Source organism: Cetorhinus maximus, chromosome 23, assembly GCF_964194155.1.
Source record: "Cetorhinus maximus chromosome 23, sCetMax3.hap1.1, whole genome shotgun sequence".
NCBI classification, from domain to species: Eukaryota; Metazoa; Chordata; class Chondrichthyes; order Lamniformes; family Cetorhinidae; genus Cetorhinus; species Cetorhinus maximus.
In genome coordinates, this window is record NC_135901.1 from 49,883,244 (window position 1) to 49,902,667 (window position 19,424).

The 19,424-nt window shown below is 43.7% G+C and overlaps 2 long non-coding RNA genes and 3 other non-coding genes across 6 annotated transcripts in view; 3 read left to right on the forward strand and 2 right to left on the reverse strand.

Annotated features, from left to right (window-relative positions):
• LOC144698296 (uncharacterized) overlaps window positions 1-19,424 on the reverse strand; it is an 869,665-nt gene that overhangs the window by 770,473 nt on the left and 79,768 nt on the right. The window lies entirely within an intron of this gene.
• Window positions 1-19,424, forward strand: part of LOC144698294 (uncharacterized) — a 451,035-nt gene that overhangs the window by 185,023 nt on the left and 246,588 nt on the right. The window lies entirely within an intron of this gene.
• On the forward strand, window positions 1,606-1,679 carry trnan-guu (transfer RNA asparagine (anticodon GUU)). Its single transcript has one exon. It is a non-coding gene; the product is annotated as a tRNA-Asn (tRNA).
• Window positions 8,268-8,340, forward strand: trnai-uau (transfer RNA isoleucine (anticodon UAU)). Its single transcript has one exon. It is a non-coding gene; the product is annotated as a tRNA-Ile (tRNA).
• Window positions 18,369-18,450, reverse strand: trnas-aga (transfer RNA serine (anticodon AGA)). Its single transcript has one exon. It is a non-coding gene; the product is annotated as a tRNA-Ser (tRNA).

Genomic DNA, 19,424 nt, shown 5'->3' on the forward strand with positions numbered 1-19,424 from the left:
GGTCCTGATGAATCGAGTGGCTCAGTCAGATGTTGATGTGATGTTTGGTTTGCGTTTCCAATCTACAAATCTTAATATTTGATGATGTTTGGCATCTGAAAATCAAAAGTAATCATTGTCAGTCCAGCGTGGAAATTAATAATTGACAATTCCACTTGTTACGGAATATTTCTTCCTCCCGTCTCCCCTCCCCCACCCCAAGCTGTAAATCACAGTCCCACACACACTCTCCTTCCTGTGATGAGAAATCCAGATCCATCATGCAATCTCCACCATTTCTTTCCTCTCCCAGTTTTCTATCTCCCTCTGCTCTGGCTGGGTTCAGTTCTACAGCCCTGCTGTAAAAGGAATTTAAAATCCACTACTGTAAGTCCAAGATTAGAAACCGAGAAGAGACAAACATTTCCCTTGGTTTGAGTTTGCTGTGTGCCTGTAAAAGGAGTTTCCAAAATCCATCCCTGTCAGTCCAGGATAGAAATGCACAAATTTTCTCCTCCTGCTACCTAGACCAGGATGTGACCGCGCATGCGCCCTGCTGCACATTGCCCCTATAAAGATGGCGGCCGTTACCCCGGGCCTGGCGAAGGGAGAAATCCAGAATCCAGTTCTCTGCAAACCCAAGACCGGTACCTTGTTATTTGTTGTCTGCGGCCTGCACTGTGTCTTTATGAAGCCTCCCTGTCCACTCCGCTGGCTCCATTCCTCCTCACACACCCACTAACTCTGTTAGTTTGCTCCGCTCGACTTTCTCTCAACCACTCTGAGCAGCTTCAGGCACAGACCAGCACTGCGCATGCTCATGAAAGAGACAGCAATGCGAATGCCCCAGTATACTCAGAGACGCGCATGCGCAGCGAATTTCTGTTGTGAGGATAGGGCACATTCTGTCCCGCATTGAAAGCTGGGTGAGCGCCCCGCCATTGAAAGACCAAATTGTAGAATGTCTTCATCCTGCAATCAGAATACGATCGGTGCCATAGGGGCAAGACATAAAATTGTTAAATCAATTGATGCAATGGCCACTTTGCTCCAGGCTCCACCACAATTCTCTCCTGGATGTTATGAACAGCAGAACAAACCACGACAGTTAGATCTGAACTCAGTGCAGTCTCAGGAGATGGGACGAGCTAGTGACCTTTTTCCCCCCTACACAGGGAACATTTAAACTGTGTTTTGCCAGCAGCAATGCTCTGATTATGGATCAAATCCTTTGAACTTTTAAAGTTGGAATGCTGACATGTGGGCAAACTGAATAAAGCTATTTGCGCACGTGAAGCATCTGAACATTGACTCTGATGTTATAAGTGAAATTAACTGATCTGAGACATTGAAAGGATTCTGCACATCAGGAATTCAAACCTAATATTGGCTTCGGGACAATCAGAATACTTGGGAACAGACAAGACACGCAAAGGCTCGAAGGAGAGCTGGTTCCCGGTGACATGGATGTGCCTGCAGTGGGTGGGATCAGACTGTTTCCATGTAGCCATAATGAAGGCCCCAAACTTTACCTTGGAAGAGCTAAACTTATAGAGGACAATTGTCATTCTGGTAGCAGAAATCTGAAGCTTTAACTCACTAACACCCCAGGTTAAATCTGCATCAGTCTCTGTGGTGCAATTGGTCAGCATGTTTGGCTGTTAACTGAAAGGTTGGTGGTTCAAGACCACCCAGGGACGAGGCTTACACTGTTTCCCCCCCATCGGCATTCATAGTCACACAGTTCCAGGCTGTCATTAGGTACTTCCGCTGAAAGAAAAGATTTCTGAAATGTTGCCAGTTCGACTGTTATCCAAGTGAGTTCCCAGGCAAACAGCTTTTTTCGAATATTCATTTCAAATTTAATGAGACAACAATTAGCCCTACCATGGACCGATATCTAACCCATTGGAAATTTATGAAGTTATTGGATTCAACCAAGCCCATCAATTATTCTCGCTTTCTCAGCTCCACAGTGAGTGATACAGGGAAAAGCAGCAATATTCCAGCCCCGCACTCTCCACACCCACTTCCAGAAAGCAGTGACTGCAGCTTCAATCAGCGGGTTACTGCCCATCCCTGGGACACAAGATACTCCAACTCGGGTCAAACCTCCCAATACAGCGAGCACAGGCTCAGGAAAAAGCAGGTAGATTATATCCCGGTCACTAAACCTCCGAGCAGCATTTACACAATACCCGAGTTAGTGAGTCACAAATAAAAGTGACACAAACTTTCTAAATGTTTTCAATGTAAAATTCCTTCATTTTATTGAAAATCTGACTGTTGGGAATCTGAAAATGAGCACCATGCGATTTGTGTTACCGAGTGAGTTGTTTTCCATTGTTTGTCCGTCAGGTTTGCAATTCAATTTGTGTTGGATATTGAAGCGAATCTGATTTCAAAATAAGGTAACAAAGCAGGTAAATATTAAATCCAGAAACAAATCCTGAGGAAAATGGATCACAATGTTCGGAAGGAGGTGCAGCTGAGAAGTGGAAGCTGTGAATGATGCATTGATGATTGAGTGGAAAGCATTGGATCCTTGGTCAATCATCGTGTCCGAGTGGTGAAAACGATGCTTTTAAAATTCACTCGCGTTTCCCCAGGAAAGTTCCAATCTTATCGATTGTGCTTCTCATTATTGCTGATTTCAACCAGGTGTCCACAGAGCTCACCGATCAATGGAAGAAAAAACATCCTAAAATTCTCCTGATTTTTGGAAGGGAATGAAGGGCTCTCGGGATCGGGTCTTGGGACTGGGGATCCGCCATGATCTTATGGAGTGACGGAGGAGTCTTGTGGGGCCTTGTGACATGTCGCTGCTGCTTTGATTCTGTTCTATTTGAGTAGAAATACCAAACAAAGCAATGGGCAGTAGCATCCTGAGCTCGGTATCGCAGCTGAGCGGTCTTAGGTGCTGATTTGAGGTCTCATTCTTTGTTGAGGCGTGGTTTCTAACCCCAATGCTGCTGAAATTTCCCTATTGGTTGAAAAAGTGCCAGCTCACAGTTAAAGCAGGTATATGCGGTGTTTCACTTTAACAGGAAGAACGAGGAAAGACAATAAAAATATAAATGGCTGTGGAGAAAAGGTGGGGTTTTTGAATTAGCTGAATTCCTCTTCCATGAGCCAGAATTTATACAATGGGCAGAATGTCCTCCTCCTGTAGCCGCCTATGATTTTATGCCAATGACACTAACCTGTGCATAGAGCCAGTCGTCGTGGCCGAGTGGTTAAGGCGATGGAGTCAATATCCATTGGGGTTTCCCTCTTCTCATTATTCCTGGTTTTAACTTTGTGTCTAGCTCAGTCGGTAGAGCGAAGGCGCGTAATGCCAGGGCCTTGGGTTCGCCCCACGGCGGGCACAGCTTCTTCAAAACAAATAATTCACCAACCTCATCACTGCAGTTCTTGTGAAATTTACACATGTTGGATATTCACCACTGAAAGTACTTGATGCACAAAAATTTCTAAGCACTTTCACGTCACATCTCTTTCTGCCTCATCTCCAGCTCTCTCTGCTCTTCCAGGAGCTACTTAACCAATCTCAGTCAGTTCGTGTGAACATAAAACACAACGTGATCAGTTTACAGATAACAAGGCAAAGAGACACCAGGGAATTTCCTGATTCTCCCAGGTACTGATTACAGGAATATGCACAGTGCCGATTATCCACCGCTACACTCTCCTTCCAGTCTTGCATACGTTGTTAAGCTTTGAAATTGTTCATATTTTCGCACTGGATTTCAATGTGAAGAAAGCAGAGCTGTGATAAGCTTATAATGTTCAGCAGATGTGCTGCAAGAAGGTACATAACAGGCTGATGATAAAAGTGCTCTTTGGATGCGGTGAGCTCCAGTGAAGGATTGGCACCATTAATGTGTTGTTCAATAAGTCTCGTGACAAATCTCGTGCTAGAAATGAGAAGAAAACTCGCTGAATTTGCTCCGTATTTTGGTTTCAAAAGAGCCGAATGGAAGGTTAGAAAGTACATCTCGCTAGAGTGGGTTATAAAATGGCAGAATGACTGTGAAAGAAGCACCCGCGCTGTTGGGAAACATAAAATTACAGAAAGTTACAGCATAGAAAGAGGCCATTCGGCCTCGATGAGCTGATGTGCTGCGTTTAAAGACCAGTTGTGATTGACCCATCAGGAGTGATATCTTTGTCAGTGCAAACAGTAGGGACCAAAATTCGTCCTTCCCCCAACCATATTTTGCCTCGCGCCACCATCTCTGTGGTCAGTGCTTTGCACCCAGCCCTTCTCTTGTCCTCCTTTCATTCATTCATTCACTCCGCCTTTATCTCTGTTCCCGACCTGTTCCAAGTGTGATATTTCCACCTCGGAGGCAAAACTTCAACTGTCACCCCAAAGATTCTGATGGAGCTGCGAAATGTTTTCAGTCAAAAAGTACTTAATACCCATTTTAACAAGATCAAAAATCTGAATTCCCTGACCAGGAATCGAACCCAGGCAGCGGCAATAAGAGCGCTGAATTCTGACTGCATGACCACCAGGGAAGCGGTGAAGCTTTTATCAGTTTGGTTTATCGACGCTGCTTTTAACAATTTTCCATTTTAAATGGAACGAATTCTTCAGTCAATGACAACAACAGTTGCTGTGAGCTGGGACATGGAATTGACAGTGAGGTGAAATAGCCCCACAAGCTGCTCATGTGTAACTGTCAATTTCCAAAACCCACCAACATCATTACTGCGGCTCCTGTGAAACTGACAAGAGAACACACGGCAGACATTCATCACTGAAAGCAACTGACACATCAAATCCTAAACACTTTCATGTCGCATCTGTTTCTGCTTCTGTCCCTGCCTCGCCTCCAGCTCCCTCTGCCCGTCCAGCTCCCAGGTCAATTAGCTGCTCGATGCAGACACAGTCAGTTCATGAAACCAAGCTTCCCCTAGAAAGCAGGGTCAGGGAATGTGGGACCCAAGGATTTTAGAAAGAATGAGTTTGCAAATGACATAGTAAAGATAATCTGGGATCTCATCTTCCTGATTCTCCCAAATACCGATTACAGGAATGTGCACAGTGCTGATTATCCACAGTCGCAGGCTCCTTCCAGTCTTGTGCACATTGTTAACCTTTGAATCCACTCGCAAGAGGGATTATAAAATGTCAGAATGACTGTGCAAGAAGTAGCCGTGGTGTTGGGAAACATAAGATTATAGAAAGTTATAGCAAAGAAAGAGGCCATTCGGTCCTGTGTGCTGCTCAAAGAACTCTGAAGAAGAGTCACGCTGAATCGAAACATTAATTCTGTTTCTTTCTCCAGAGATGCTGCCAGACATACTGAATTTTTCCAGCATTTTCTGTTTTTATTTCAGATTTCCCGCATTCACAGTATTTTGCTTTTATCTCTGGATTTTTAGCCCATTGACAATGGCACTACGCCACCTCCTGAATGATGACATATGAACAAGAAAATACGGGTGTGGTTGGGTGGGTTTTCTCCTATTTAAAATGATAAATCCTCAGGCGGCAGGATTCGAACCCATGTGTTCATTTTAAACAACAAATGTAAATTATTGAACATTCACTCACAATTAAATAAACAAGCTTGGATGATGCTCTTACCAGGTTTCAAACCACTGCTCTGCCACATGTGAAATGACCGTGACCCCCCACTTCCCTGCACAAACCCTGCGCTGTAAAGATCCCAATGGAGATGTCTGGAATGTTAAACGGTGACGTCATGCAGCAGCACTTTGGGTCTTTGTTTTGAAGAAATGGAATTCGGCTGTTCTCATTAGGAATGCTGGAGACAGACTGATCAACAATGTCATCATCAAATGGCACAGCGCAGTAAGACGCCCGAAGATGGAAGCAAAACATTGTAGATGCTGGAAATCTGAAGTAAAAACAGAAAATGCTGGGAAAAACTCATCAGGTTTGGCAACATCTGTGGAGAGAGAAGCTGAGTTAACGTTTCAAGTCCGTATGTCTCTTCTTCAGAGTCAGGCCGACTCGAAACATTAACTCTGCTTCTCTCTCCACAGATGTTGCCAGACCTGTTGAGTTTTTCCAGCATTTTCTGTTTTTACTTTAACAAAGAGCCCTTCACCCCATCGTATCTGTGCCAGCTATTTTTAAAGAGCTAACCAATTCGTCTCAAATTCCTTCTCCCTTTCCTTAAACCTGAATTTTCCCCCTTTCAATCATTGTCCATTTCTCGCTTGAAGAAGGAGTTTCTGCAGAATCCATGCACAGTTTGCCTTAGTTAACCAAGTTTCCCTGACCCAATGACATGAAGAGTTGGACTAGGATTCCTCATACAGTTTTCGATACAATCATTATTTATTTATGCAATTGATTTCATATCGAATTACAAAAGAACTTTAGTCTGATCAGGCAGGTCATCATTATTTCTGAGCTGATATATACAATCTAACTCCATTTTCTCCACAAACTGGAGAGCTGGATTCAGGTTCCAGTCTCTGGAGGAGTGGGTCTGAATCCCAACGCACCCAAATTTTCAGCTGCTTCCCACTTTCGGGCACCCTTTGGGTGAGCCAGACACAAGTCCAGTTTAATACGGGGAGTGGGGCGGGTTGTGGTCCTTTATCTTGACAGGGTGAACGAGGAGAGACAATGTAAATAGAAATTGGTGTGGAGGAAAGGCGGGTGTGTGGAATTGGTTTAGTTACTCTTCCTGAGAGCCAGCACAGATAAGACAGGCCGAAAGACTTACTTTATAGCCGCCTCTGGTTTAATATGAACATGTTTTAGCCAAGGAATTGCTATTAGTAGTGGACGAGAGTTGAGGACGATGTTTCTGACATCCATCGGGGTTTTCCCAATGTTGGTTTGCTGACTGCGGTTCTCGTTGTTCCTGATTTTAACCAGGTGCCAACAGGATTAGTTATCGATTAAATAGAATCAAACAAAAACTCCCGCACTTTCATATTTCCATTCATCTGCAAGGATTTACGAAATCTGCAGACAGAAATGGAACAAAACTGAGCCGGTTTGGTGACATCCTTTCTTTCTCGGTGTTTGTCTCTCCTTAGGCCTCTTTCACTCTTGGTGTGCATGTCAGTGTGTGTTCCGCTGTGTGTGTCAATGTGCTTCAGTTCCTCATTTTCACCATCCACACTTTATTCACCTTAGTTTTTTGGCTTCATATTAAAATCGTAGAGAGAAAATAAAAACAGGTTTAAAAGGTTCAAGAGGAATTTTGTTTCTGCATTTTTGGGTGGAGACTATTCAGCTACTAAGTGTCTGCACGCTACAAAGAGGAGGGTGATTGAAATTTTCACTGAGCAACATTTAAACAGACAGACACCGAGTCCATGTGGCCGAGTGGTTAAGTCAATGGACACATCGAGAGAATGAATGTGTAAATGCAAAAAGTCCAAACTGATATCTCTCGGACATTAGGAACTGTATTTCTTCTCGAAGCTGTTCCACGTGTGACATTTGCAGCTCTGATGTGAAACTTCAACTCTCACTCCACTGATTCGGGCGGAGCTGTTGTGTCTTTCGGTTTTCAATCAATAAGTAAATCAGGCCTGTTTTAACAGTTTGTATCAGATCAATAAACCTTCATCTCCTGGCCGGGAATCGAGTCCACAGTGAAAGGGCCGAATCCTCACCTCTAAATTAAGAGGAAAGCTGTCTATAACTCTTGCAACATGCTTTATCTACGCCGCATTTGCCCTTTGTCAGATACTTTCACCAGAGATAAGTTTCTGCTACAGAATTTTATCATAAACGACATCTTCGGGCAATGACAGCCACTGTTTTTAAGGGGTGAGCTGCAGTGAAGGGTTGGCACCAATAAAGTGTCGTTCAACTGGTCTGGTCCCAAACCCTGTGCTGGAATTAAAGAAAAACTTTGAGTTTGCTCAGTGCCTTGACTTCAAAAGCGAGGATGTAAGAAAGTACGTTCCCATAGAATGTAATAAAATGTCGGAATGACTGGGAAATGATGCTGGGAGACATAAAATTATAGACAGTTACAGCAAAGAAAAAGGCCATTCGGCCTGGCGTGTTGCTTTCAAAGAGCAGTTGCGATTGATTGGTCAGGAGTGATATTTGTGTCAGTGTAAACATGCGGCAGTAAAATCATTACCACATTACCACGGCAGACATTCATCACTGAAAGCAACTGACACACATCAAATTCTGCCGTTTTCATTTCGCATCTTTTAATTCTCTGTTCTCCATCTTAGACATTTCCAGGTCTATCAAATATCATCCATGCAGAACTTTGTCCTGTTCCTCGTTCCACTAGGAGGTTTACTGTCGGTATGACGCAGCAAGTGGCTCCATAGCTCAGTGGTTCGAGCACTGGTCTTATAAAGCAGTGGTCGTGAGTTCAATTCTCACTGGGGCCTGTAGCTAAGATTTATGAAACTTGGTGGCAAGGTAACCTTAGAGGAGAGCACTGCAAAAAGATATCGCAAAGTGATTTGAGTGGGCAACAAGATGGCAGCTGGAATATAATGTAGGCAGGTGCGAATATGTTCACTTTGTTGTAAACATTAGAACAGCAGAATGCTTTTAAAATGTGAGAAAGTGAATGTGCTGATGTTCAAAGAGTGTGCTTGTACAAGAAATATAGAAAGTTAGCATGCAGGGGCAGCAAGAAGTTACGAAGCCCAATGGCATATTGGCCTTTATTACAAGGGGATTGGAGAGCAAGAATAAAGAAGTCTTTAACGAAGGGTTTTGGTGAGACGGCATCGAGAATCCCGTGTGCTGTTTTCATATCCACATTTATAAAAGGATATACTGTCAGTGGAGACGGTACAGAGAAGGTTCACTAAATTGGTCTCTGGGACGAAATGGTTGTCCTATGATGAGAGGCTGAATAAATTGGGCTTCTATTCTCTGGAGCTTAGAAGAATGAAAGGCAATCTCATTGAAACCTACAAAATTCTGAGGGGGCTTGATCGGGTGGACACAGAGATTGTTTCCACTGGTCAGGGAGTCTAAAACACTGGGGCACAGTCTCGGGGTAAAGGGCCGATAATTTAGGGCTGAGATGAGGAGTAATTACTTCACCCAAAGGGTTGTGAATCTTTGAATTCTCTACCCAGAGAGTTGTGGATGCTCCATCATTGAATACATTTAAGGCTGGGATGGACAGGTTTCTGCTCTCTCGGGGAATTAAAGGATATGGGGAACGGGCAGGATAATGAAGTTGAAGCCCAAGATCAGCCATGATTGAACTGAATGATGGAGCAGGTTCGATGGGCCATGTTGTCTACTCCTGCTCCTATTTCTTGTGATCATGTGCATGATAAAGACAGTAATTCATGTTATAATAAAAACAGAAAGTGCTGGAATTTCTCAGCAGGCCTGACAGCAAATGTGAAAGGAGAAACAGAATGAAGGTTTCAAGTTTAATATTACTCTTTTCCAAACCATAAATTGGATGTTGGTTACGACATTTTGCACAACATCGAGACAGGGAATGGAACCCAGGTGGTGAAAGCACCGAATCTGAACCATGAGAGTGTTTCTATAGCATACTTTTAGAACGAAATTAGCTTCCAGCTGAAGGTTTGAAACCACGTCGGGTCAAGTAGATTCCCTCTCTTCCTGCTATAACACTGACATAGTTCTGCTTTGTGCCATTTGGCTACAAGGAAATATTGTCCAAACTTTGCCACTTCTGCTGTTAATCAGTTAGTTCCCACGCAAATAGATTTATGAATATTCATTTCAAATAAAGCGAGAAAATGGGGGAAACATGTGCATAACATCCAACCTATTAGAAAGATTGGGTTCAAAGCAACGAATAGAAATTGATTCTCTGATTGCATATACCGAACTGGAACACACCATCACACTGAGTGAATCCACTGTCTGTTCAAATGTTGCTCAGTTAAAATTTAAATCTTCCTCCGCTGTCACATATGGACACTGAATCAATAAGCAGTCTCCACTTAAATAAACACAGAAAGCGTCAATCTCCTCTTGCAACTTTTACACCTGTTGTTATTCTCTGTACCATTTACCATGAAGATATATAATACAAGTGAAGAAAGTTTTGCGATGGTAAAAATGTGTTTACCCCTCGGGGAACTGAACCACATTGACACACACACATTAACACCGAGAGTGACAGAGTTCTGAGGAGAGGCAAACTCTCAGAAAGCAAGGATGTCACCAATTTAACTCAGATTTATTTCATTTCTGACTGCAGATTCTGTGAATGCTTATGGATGAACAGGAAAGAAGGATCACAGAAATGAAACAGGAAAAACAGACGGGAGCGTTTGGAAAGTTCTGACTCCATTTAGACAATAACTAATCCTGGAGGCTCCAAAAGGACAGAACACTGAGCAGTGCAATCGGCAGGACGCGAACCTCTGGGGGCAGATCCCAGTGGAGTTCCAATCCATCGCCTTAATCACTCAGCCATTACTGGAGACCTTACACTGGTGTAAATGTTGATCATGTAAAACCATGGAATGGTTACAGCAGATAATGAGAGCATTCAGCCCCACCAATTCCCACTCACCCTACAATTCCTACAGCCTCCCTTGTTCTTCCTAGCAAGATGAACCACGTCATGTGTCAAATGCTCCGAGCCTATCCTAAGGGATTTGATGAAACGTCTGAAAGGACGAACCAACTGAAACTTTGGCAGTGATGAGATTCAAATCCACGAATGGATCGAGGCTGCAGTTTAAATCCAGCGCCTTGGACCACTCAAACACACTACTGCTGGCAATATGATAGTAACCATTGCCTTGAGTGGTATTGGTGCTGAATAAGAACATAACAAACAGCAGCAGGAACAGACCATTTTGTCGCTCGAGCCCCTCACAGTTCCATAAAATCAGAACCAAGGTAACAATCTTGAGGCCATTCAGCCCGGGTCAGAGGAACTGCGGCCATTCAGCTTTTTGGTGCTGCTCCGCCATTCAATAAGATCATGGCTGACACAACAGAAACCCCACGCAGCGAGTTACCCCAAGGGACTTGTATAGAATTTCAAACTGTGTCGTGATGCGGTAGTTCTGGATTATGCTTTGCAGAAATAGGATTGGGCTGGGATATTTGGGAATGCTGAAGAGAAATTGATCGAGAAATGGAATCGTAAAAGTTCACAGCTCATTAGGACCCATCGTGCCCTCGCCAGGTTTTTACAAAGAGCTGCCCAGTTAGTCCCAAAATCTTTCTCTTTCTTCATAACCCAGCAGCTTCTCCATTTCAAATATTTGTCCAATTCCTTTTTGAAAACTCGGAGTTAAGGAAAACAATATTGAAAAGGCGCAGGAGCTCTGGCAATGTCCATGCTCAGTGTGTGAAAATTAACAAAGTTTCCCTGACCCATTGTCGGCATTTTATTTCATTCAAAATATATTGCAGTTCATGTAATATCATTAAAATTTATTGAGATCACATTGACTAATCTACCATCAAGGAATCATGTCTGACCCCAGTGATCCGTGAAAAATGTAACTAGGTCAAATGGGGAGCCGTGTGAGCACGCCAGTGGTGCAATTGGTTAGTGCGCGGTACTTATATAGCAGTGCAGTCAGCGGCTATTCTGAGGTTGTGAGTTCGAACCTCACCTGGAGCAGAGGTTTTACTGGAGCTACAACATGTGGAACCACATTTGGATCGTAGATTCTGGAATTAATAGCGCGTTTTTCAATGAAATAGGCCGACAACGACAGAGCATAAGCGCACCCCTACCCCCCGCACTGGGGTGCACAAGAAATGTGCAAAACCAACAGCGACTCATTTACCATCTCTCCCATGCTTGTAACTTGTTCTATTTGAAGAAAAATTTCTAGAAAACCATGTTTAAAGGGAAAGGTGTTGCACTTCCACCACTGATCACACTAGATAACACCCGGCTGGAAGTGGTTGGTTAATACTGCTCCCCAAGTTCCACAGTGACAGACAGTCTGCTCCTTGATGCAGTTCCTGATACACACACGGGGTAAACAGATATCACCTGGCTCATGAAACGTACATGAATTAACATCAAGTTGACCCTTGGGGCCAAGCTGATGGTGTATTTGGGCTGTGTCCTCAGTACCTTGTCTGGCTGTGAAACAAGGAGGACTTACACCAATCATGGAAAGAAACTCTGCAACTTCCATCTGCACTGTGTGCGGTGGTTATTGGGTATCTCCTGTCGGGACACAATCAGGAAGCGGCAGTCCTCACAAAGACAGAGCTCCCAAGTCTGTTAGGCTCAGCAAACAGAGGGAGGTTGGATGGCTCGGGCCTGTTTACAGGATGGAAGGTGGCCACATTGCTAAGGGCCAGGCGGACAGTGAGACCCCCAAAGCTCTGCTTGTATGACACTCACAAGCGTGACTTGGAGGCCCTAATTAGCGATTATCTTACATGAATTTCACTAGATGATGACGGAGGAAGATGGCGATACTTCCTGTGGACTGTTGTGCATCGCAATGGCTACAGCGGCTTGGCAACAGACGGCAAGACTGGAAACAACAACCCAGAACATCATTTGTAGCTTCACGTGAGTCACTTGTGACAGAAACTGCCCCTCAAGGATTAAGCTCAGCCATCAGAAACTGTGCAGCACCTGGAGACAACCCATCTGAATAGATTCGTTTGTTGCATGTCCGTCATCTTTCATGAATGCAAGGATGATGAAGATCATTGTGAAATTCAATTGCAAACAATATGACGTGTCTCACACACAAACACACACACACACACACACAAAGAGGCAGACACACACAGACGCACATGCGCACACATAAACAGGCACACACCAATACATACATACAGACAAACATGCACACAGGCACACACACATACAAAGACACAGACGTACACAGGTGCACACAGACATACATGCATACATGCACAAAGACACACACACACAAACACACGCAAATACGCATAAACACACAGAAACACACGCTCATACACAGACAGAGAAGCACACAAAGACACACACACACACACACACACACAAACACGCGGACACATACAGAAACACACACAGACACACGAACAGATACAAAACACACAGACACGCACACACCGACACAGACACACACACACACATATACACACGAAGATACACAGAGACACACACCACACACACTGACACACACACACCACCGACACACACACAGGCGCACACTCACATATGCAAATGTATACACACACACACACACTGACGCAGAGAATGCCCACGTGTCCGTCCTTGGCCTGCTGCAATGTCCCAGTAAAGCTCAACGCAAACTGGAGAAACAGCACCTCATCTTCCGACTTTACAGCCTTCCAGACTTAATATTGAGTTCAACAATTTTAGATCATGAACTCTTTCCTCCATCCCCACCCCCTTTCCGATCCCCCTTTTTCCAATAATTTATATATATATTTTTAAATGTATTTTTCTTTTCATACCTATTTTAAAATTTATTTCGATCTATTGTTTTATCTCCACATTTTAACCCATTTCGATCCCTTTCCCCTACCCCACACCCACTAGGGCCATCTGTCACTAGCTTGTCCTGCTTGCTACTCTTAATGTCCCCATTAGCACATTCCTTAGACAATATCACCACCATCAACACCCCTTTGTCCTTTTGTCTATGACAACTCTTCTTTGCCTCCATCACTGGCCCTTTATCCAGCTCTACCTGTCTCACCCTCGACTACCAGCTTATATTTCACCGCATTTCTCCATTTCCTTAGTTCTGATGAAGAGTCATACGGACTCGAAACGTCAACTCTATTCCTCTCCACAGATGTTGTCAGACCTGCGTTTTTTCAGGTATTTTTGTTTTTGTTTCAGATTTCCAGCATCCGCAGTATTTTGCTTTTATCTGAGAGAGAGAACAATAAGTTTCAGTGAGTTAGACGCTCAGGTAGAGAGATGACAGACATTCAGTGAGTATGGTCTTAGCAAAGAAATGGTTGGTATGACAGGAATTTCTAAACAAGAGCACACAACAGAATATACTACCAATGAATATTTACGTTATTAGACGATCTGTAGTTACAGTTTGAATAAGAGAAAATAAAATAAAATGAAACATTCTGGTGAGGATAAATCTTTTATCTTTGTGGAATTGTGCAGCATGATTTCTTTTCATATAGACACACAGAACAGGCGATGTCTCATATGTAACACTGTTGGCTGTAATGAAAATGAATATCTGGAGCTGCGCAGAACAAACAGACAATGAGAAATCTGAAGTTTTAGGCCAAAGTCAGAGGCCCATTTGCAACTCAACGTCCACCTTATAGAAACATAGAATAGTGCAGCAACAACAGAGACAGAGCCTGGTGTGGTAATTACTGAGACAGGGCCTGGTGCAATTTAAGCAGAGACATTACCAGTGCAGTAATAATAGAGAAAGCATCTAATGTTACTTAAGCAAAGACGTGACCTAGTGCACGAATAACAGGGACAAGGACCAGTGCTATATTAACATAGACAGGCTCTACTGCTGTAATAGTGGAGACGGGGCGAGTGCAATATTTACTGATACAGGGCCTGGATCAACATCAAGTGAAATAGGGCAGTTATTACAGGCACAGGGCTCAGGGTAATTGCTTCCCAGAGAGAGTCTAAGTCGTAATAACGGAGACTGCCGCCAGTGTAAGAGAGACAGATCTGATCTCGTGGAGTAAAAACAGGGAAAGGGAGAGTGGAATAGAAGCAGAGACAGAGGTACAAAGACAAAGTCTCTGCAAAGACAGGATCCATCTTAATTAAAAAGACAGACAAGCTCGAGTGTGATACAGAGTCTCGTGTAACTTGTTCTGAAATAGCGGAATATAAGTGCGGACATGATTGAGTGCGTTATAAGCAGGGCCCCGACCTAGTGAAACATAAGTCAGGCAGTGCCGAGTGCAGTAATAATTGAGACAGGATCTTGTGTAATACGAACCTGCCTAGCGTAGTAATAACACAGACCGGATCCAATTGAAGAAAACTGATACAGGGTCTAGTGGAGCTTCACATAATTCAGGGCTCTTTTTAATATCAACTGACGCAGTGCCTGGTGAAGTAAATACCAGCAAATGTACAAGACCAATAAGAACAGAGACATGAACAAGTCCAGAAATAACAAAGTCATGATAAAGGACAATAACAACAGAAACAGGGAATTGTGTGATATGAATGGAGGCATGTATTGGTGCAGCATTAACTGAGACAGGGTCCAGTTTGATAGACACGTGGCAGGTTCTCCTGGAGTAATAGCTGAGACAGAGTCTTGTGAAATGCAAATAAAAACATGTTCTAGTTTTCTATAACCAGAGACAAGCTCTAGTGCAGTGCCAACTGGGGCATGGCCTATTGTAACTCTAGTCGAGACCTGCTTCAGTGCAGTCATGACTGAGATAGTGCCAACTGTATTGTGGCCCTAGCCCAGTACATAAACAACTGAGATTGAGCCAATTACAGAAACAACTGAGAGATGACCTTCTCTAATATGATCAGAGACATGTCCTAGTGCAATAGAAACAGAAACGGCGTCTAATTTAACATGAACAGAGACAGTGCCAAATGCAGTAATAATTGAGACAGCGCCTGCTTCATGTGATGTGAGCAATCACGGTTTCACTGCCATCCACTGGTCAAACTTTGCTACTGCAGGTGTTGTGAAAATGTCGATTCCATTTACTGTTTCTGAGATCAATGGTTGAAATCAGAAATAATGGAAAACATAGACGGCAGGATTTGAACCTGCGCGGGGTAACCCCAATAGATTTGAAGTGCATCGCCTTAACCATTCGGCCACGACTACAGATCTTGGCAGTAAGCCTGTATTATTTATATGAATTCATAGAATGGTTACAGCAGACAAAGAGGGTCTTCTGCCCGCCCTGTCTCTGTCACAGCCGAGCCGGGCATGCACGCGCGTTATTTCCTATGTGAAAATTCAGGGAGGTTTCCTCCTGGAGCCTCAGCTTGTTCTGAATTTCAGCTGTGGAAGGTAATCGACCTACAAAATCCACAAGGTAATAATGCATTCCTCTCAATCATCAATAACATCATTCACATCTTCCGCTTCTTTGCTGCACCTCCTTTCAAACATTGTAAACTCCACTTGCATCGTTCATCCTGATATTTTTCTCTTTGCCATTTTAATATGAAGTTGCACAACCAATGTTAATCAAGTTTGTGATGGTGAATATGTGTCCATCCCCTCGGGGAACTGAACCGCATTGACACACATAGAGGAACACACACCGACACATACACCGAGAGTGACAGAGGCCGAAGGGGAGACAAACACCCAGAAAGCAAGGATGTCACCAACTTGGCCAATTATTGTTCCATTTCAGACTCCAAATGTAGTGAATGTTTGCAGATGAACTGAAGCCAGAAACACGGGGGTGTTTGGGTGGTTTTCTTTTTCATTTGACTGATAATTTATTCTGCTGACAGTTTGTGTCAATCAGGAATGAGAAGAAGGGGAGTTGGCAGGATTGGAACCACGTGGAAAAACGCCTCAAACACTCGGCCAGGACAACTGGGTAAAGGCTGCATGTTGTTGGTTTAAAATAATAGAATGAAAACAGCGAGTTCCAGTGAAAGAAGGTCTTCCAGTCCGTGCCATTGCCCCACCTTTTCCCAGTCACCCTGGGATTTACACTGTCTCTCCTTATTCTTCCAACTGAAATACAACACGGCACAGCTCAGCTGCTCCTTCACCGCACGGAGATTTTTTGGGAAGCGCCTCAAATAACAAACCACCAGAAAGTTTGGCAGCAGTGGGAGTAAAACCCAAATCACCAGAGGGATTGAAACCTGAACCAGCGGCTGAGCTCGCTCGGCCTCACTACCACATTCAGATTAGACACAAACATTGTCTTCACCAACACTGACACTGAATTAGAATATTAAAAAAATGATCAGGAATTAGCCATTCGGCCCCTCGAGCATTCTCAGCTACTTAATGAGATCATGTGAAAACTTCAATCATCCTCTGCTTTGGAACATCCAGAAGTTTAGTTGCTGAACAGTCTCCACTCAAAATAAAGAGAGAAATGTCCTGTTAACTGCTTTTTTTTTTTGCTGATATGAAGTCAGAGAACTAACGTGGATAATGTTTGGTTGGTGAAAGTGGGAAACTGAACCACATTGGCACACAAAGAAAATCACTAATATGCATAGTTAAGATTTGAAATTGTGCTTATTTTCACACTGTCATTCAATGTGCAGAAAGTGGAGCTGTGATTAGCTTATAGCTCAGAAGATGTACAGCAAGAATGCACACAACAGGCTGACGCTCACGGTGCCTGTTTGGAGTCAGTGAGCTGCTTCTTACGATTGAGACCATTTAAATGTCGTTCAACGAGTCCAGTTCCAAATTCTGTGCTCAAAATGATAAGAAAACTCGCTGAATTTGCTAATTGTCTTGAATTCAAAGCATCACATGGAAGATAAGAAAGTTCATCTTAACCGTGGTGTTAGAAAACATAAAATGACAGAAAGTTACAGCAAAGAAAGAGGCCATTCGGCCCTGTGTGCTGCTTTCAAAGAACAGTGTGATTGGTTGATCTGAATATTCAAAGATATTCGTCATTTAGGAAGAATGGGCAAAAAGGAAAACGAGGCGGGGTCGTGCTGTAAACAAGGAACGAGATCAGTACATTAGTGAAAGAGGATCTTAGATTGAAGGATCAAGATGTAGAATCAGTTTGGGTGGAGCTAAGAAACAGCGAGAGGCAGCAAACATTGGTGGGCGCTGTTTATAGGCCGCCAAATTGTAGTGGAGTTTACTTTTACAAACTTCACCAAGGACAAGTTTCTTTGACCAAATGGTCTATGTCGGTTGAATACAAGTGACGTATTCAGCCAATGAAAGAACCATTGCTGTTCGCTGGAACATGAAATCGATACTTTCCTCCTTTAAGACAGTTCTTAGAGCCTCCCCCTTTGACCGAGCTTTTAGTCATCTGACCGAGTATGTGGCTCGGTGTCACACTTTGTTATATAATGCTCCTGGGGAACGCCTTGTGACGTTTCATTAGGTAAAAGGAGCTTTATAAATATAATTTGTTGTTGTAGTCCATATATAGAAAGAGACAAACTCCTCTTGCACCTTTCATCCTGATATTTTTCACTATAACATTGTAATGTGAATTTGCATAGCTAATGTGAATACAATTTGTGTTCATAAAAATGTTTTCACCTCCTAAGGGAACTGAACCACATTGACCCACACAGAGGAACACAAACAGGTATACACCGAGACTGACGGGCCTAAGGAGAGACACATGCCAGAATGAAATCATGTCACCAAATTGGCTAATTTTTTTTTCCAGTTCTGACTGGAGATTTGCAGAAGGCCGAGAAATGAATAGAAATAAGAGACCACGGATGTGTTTGGATCTCTTTTCCTCGATTCATCGATCATTAATTCGCGCAGTCAAAATCGGAAGTAATGGAAAACGTAGTCAGCAGGATTCGAACCTGCGTGGGGTAACCCCACTGGATTTCTAGTACATCACCTTAACCACTCGGCCACGACTACAGAAGTTGCCCTGATTATCGCATTATTTATATGAATTCATGCAATGGTTACAGCAGTGAAAGCGGTCTTTCTGCCCATCTTGTCAACCTTTTCCCCGAAACCCTGCAATTTATCATGTCTCTCCTCGTTCTTTCTACCAAACTGGGAATGAAAGAGTGAGAATGATCCACCCCAGCCTATAACCGCCCCATCAGTCTACTCTCCATCACCAGTAAAGTAATGGAAGGGGTCATCAACAGTGTTATCAAGCGGCACTGACTTAGCAATAACCTGCTCACTGATGCCCCTTTTGGGTTCCGTAAGGACCACTCAGCTCCTGACCTCATTACAGCTTTGGTTCAAACATAGACAAGAGAGCAGAACTCCAGAGATGGGGTGAGAGTGACAGCCCTTGACATCAAGGCAGCATTTGACCAAGTGTGGCATCAAGGAGCCCTAGCAAAACTGGAGTCAATGGGAATCAGGGGAAACTCTCCACTTGTTGGAGTCATACCTAGCACAAAGGAAGATGATAGTTGTTGTTAAAGGTCAGTCAGTGGGGAAGTTTGCCGATGATTGCACAATGTTCAGCCATGCCCCACTCCTCAGATACTGCAGCAATCCATGTCCAAATGCAGCAAGGCGTGGGAAATATCCAGGCTTGGGCTGACAAGCGGCATGTAACATTCGCACCATACAAGTGTCAGGCAATGGCCATCTCCAACATGAGATAATCCAACCATCGCTCTTGATGTTTAATGGCATTACCATATCTGAATCCCTCACTATCAACATCCTGGGGGTTACCATTGACCAGGAACTGAACTGGACGGGCCATATAAACACTGTGACTACAAGATCAGGTCAGACACTAGGAATCGTGCAACGTGTAACTCACCTGCTGACTCCCCAAAGCCTGTCCACCATCTGCAAGGCACAAGTCAGGAGTGTGATGGAATTCTCCCCACTTGCCTGGATGAGGGCAGCCCCTGCAA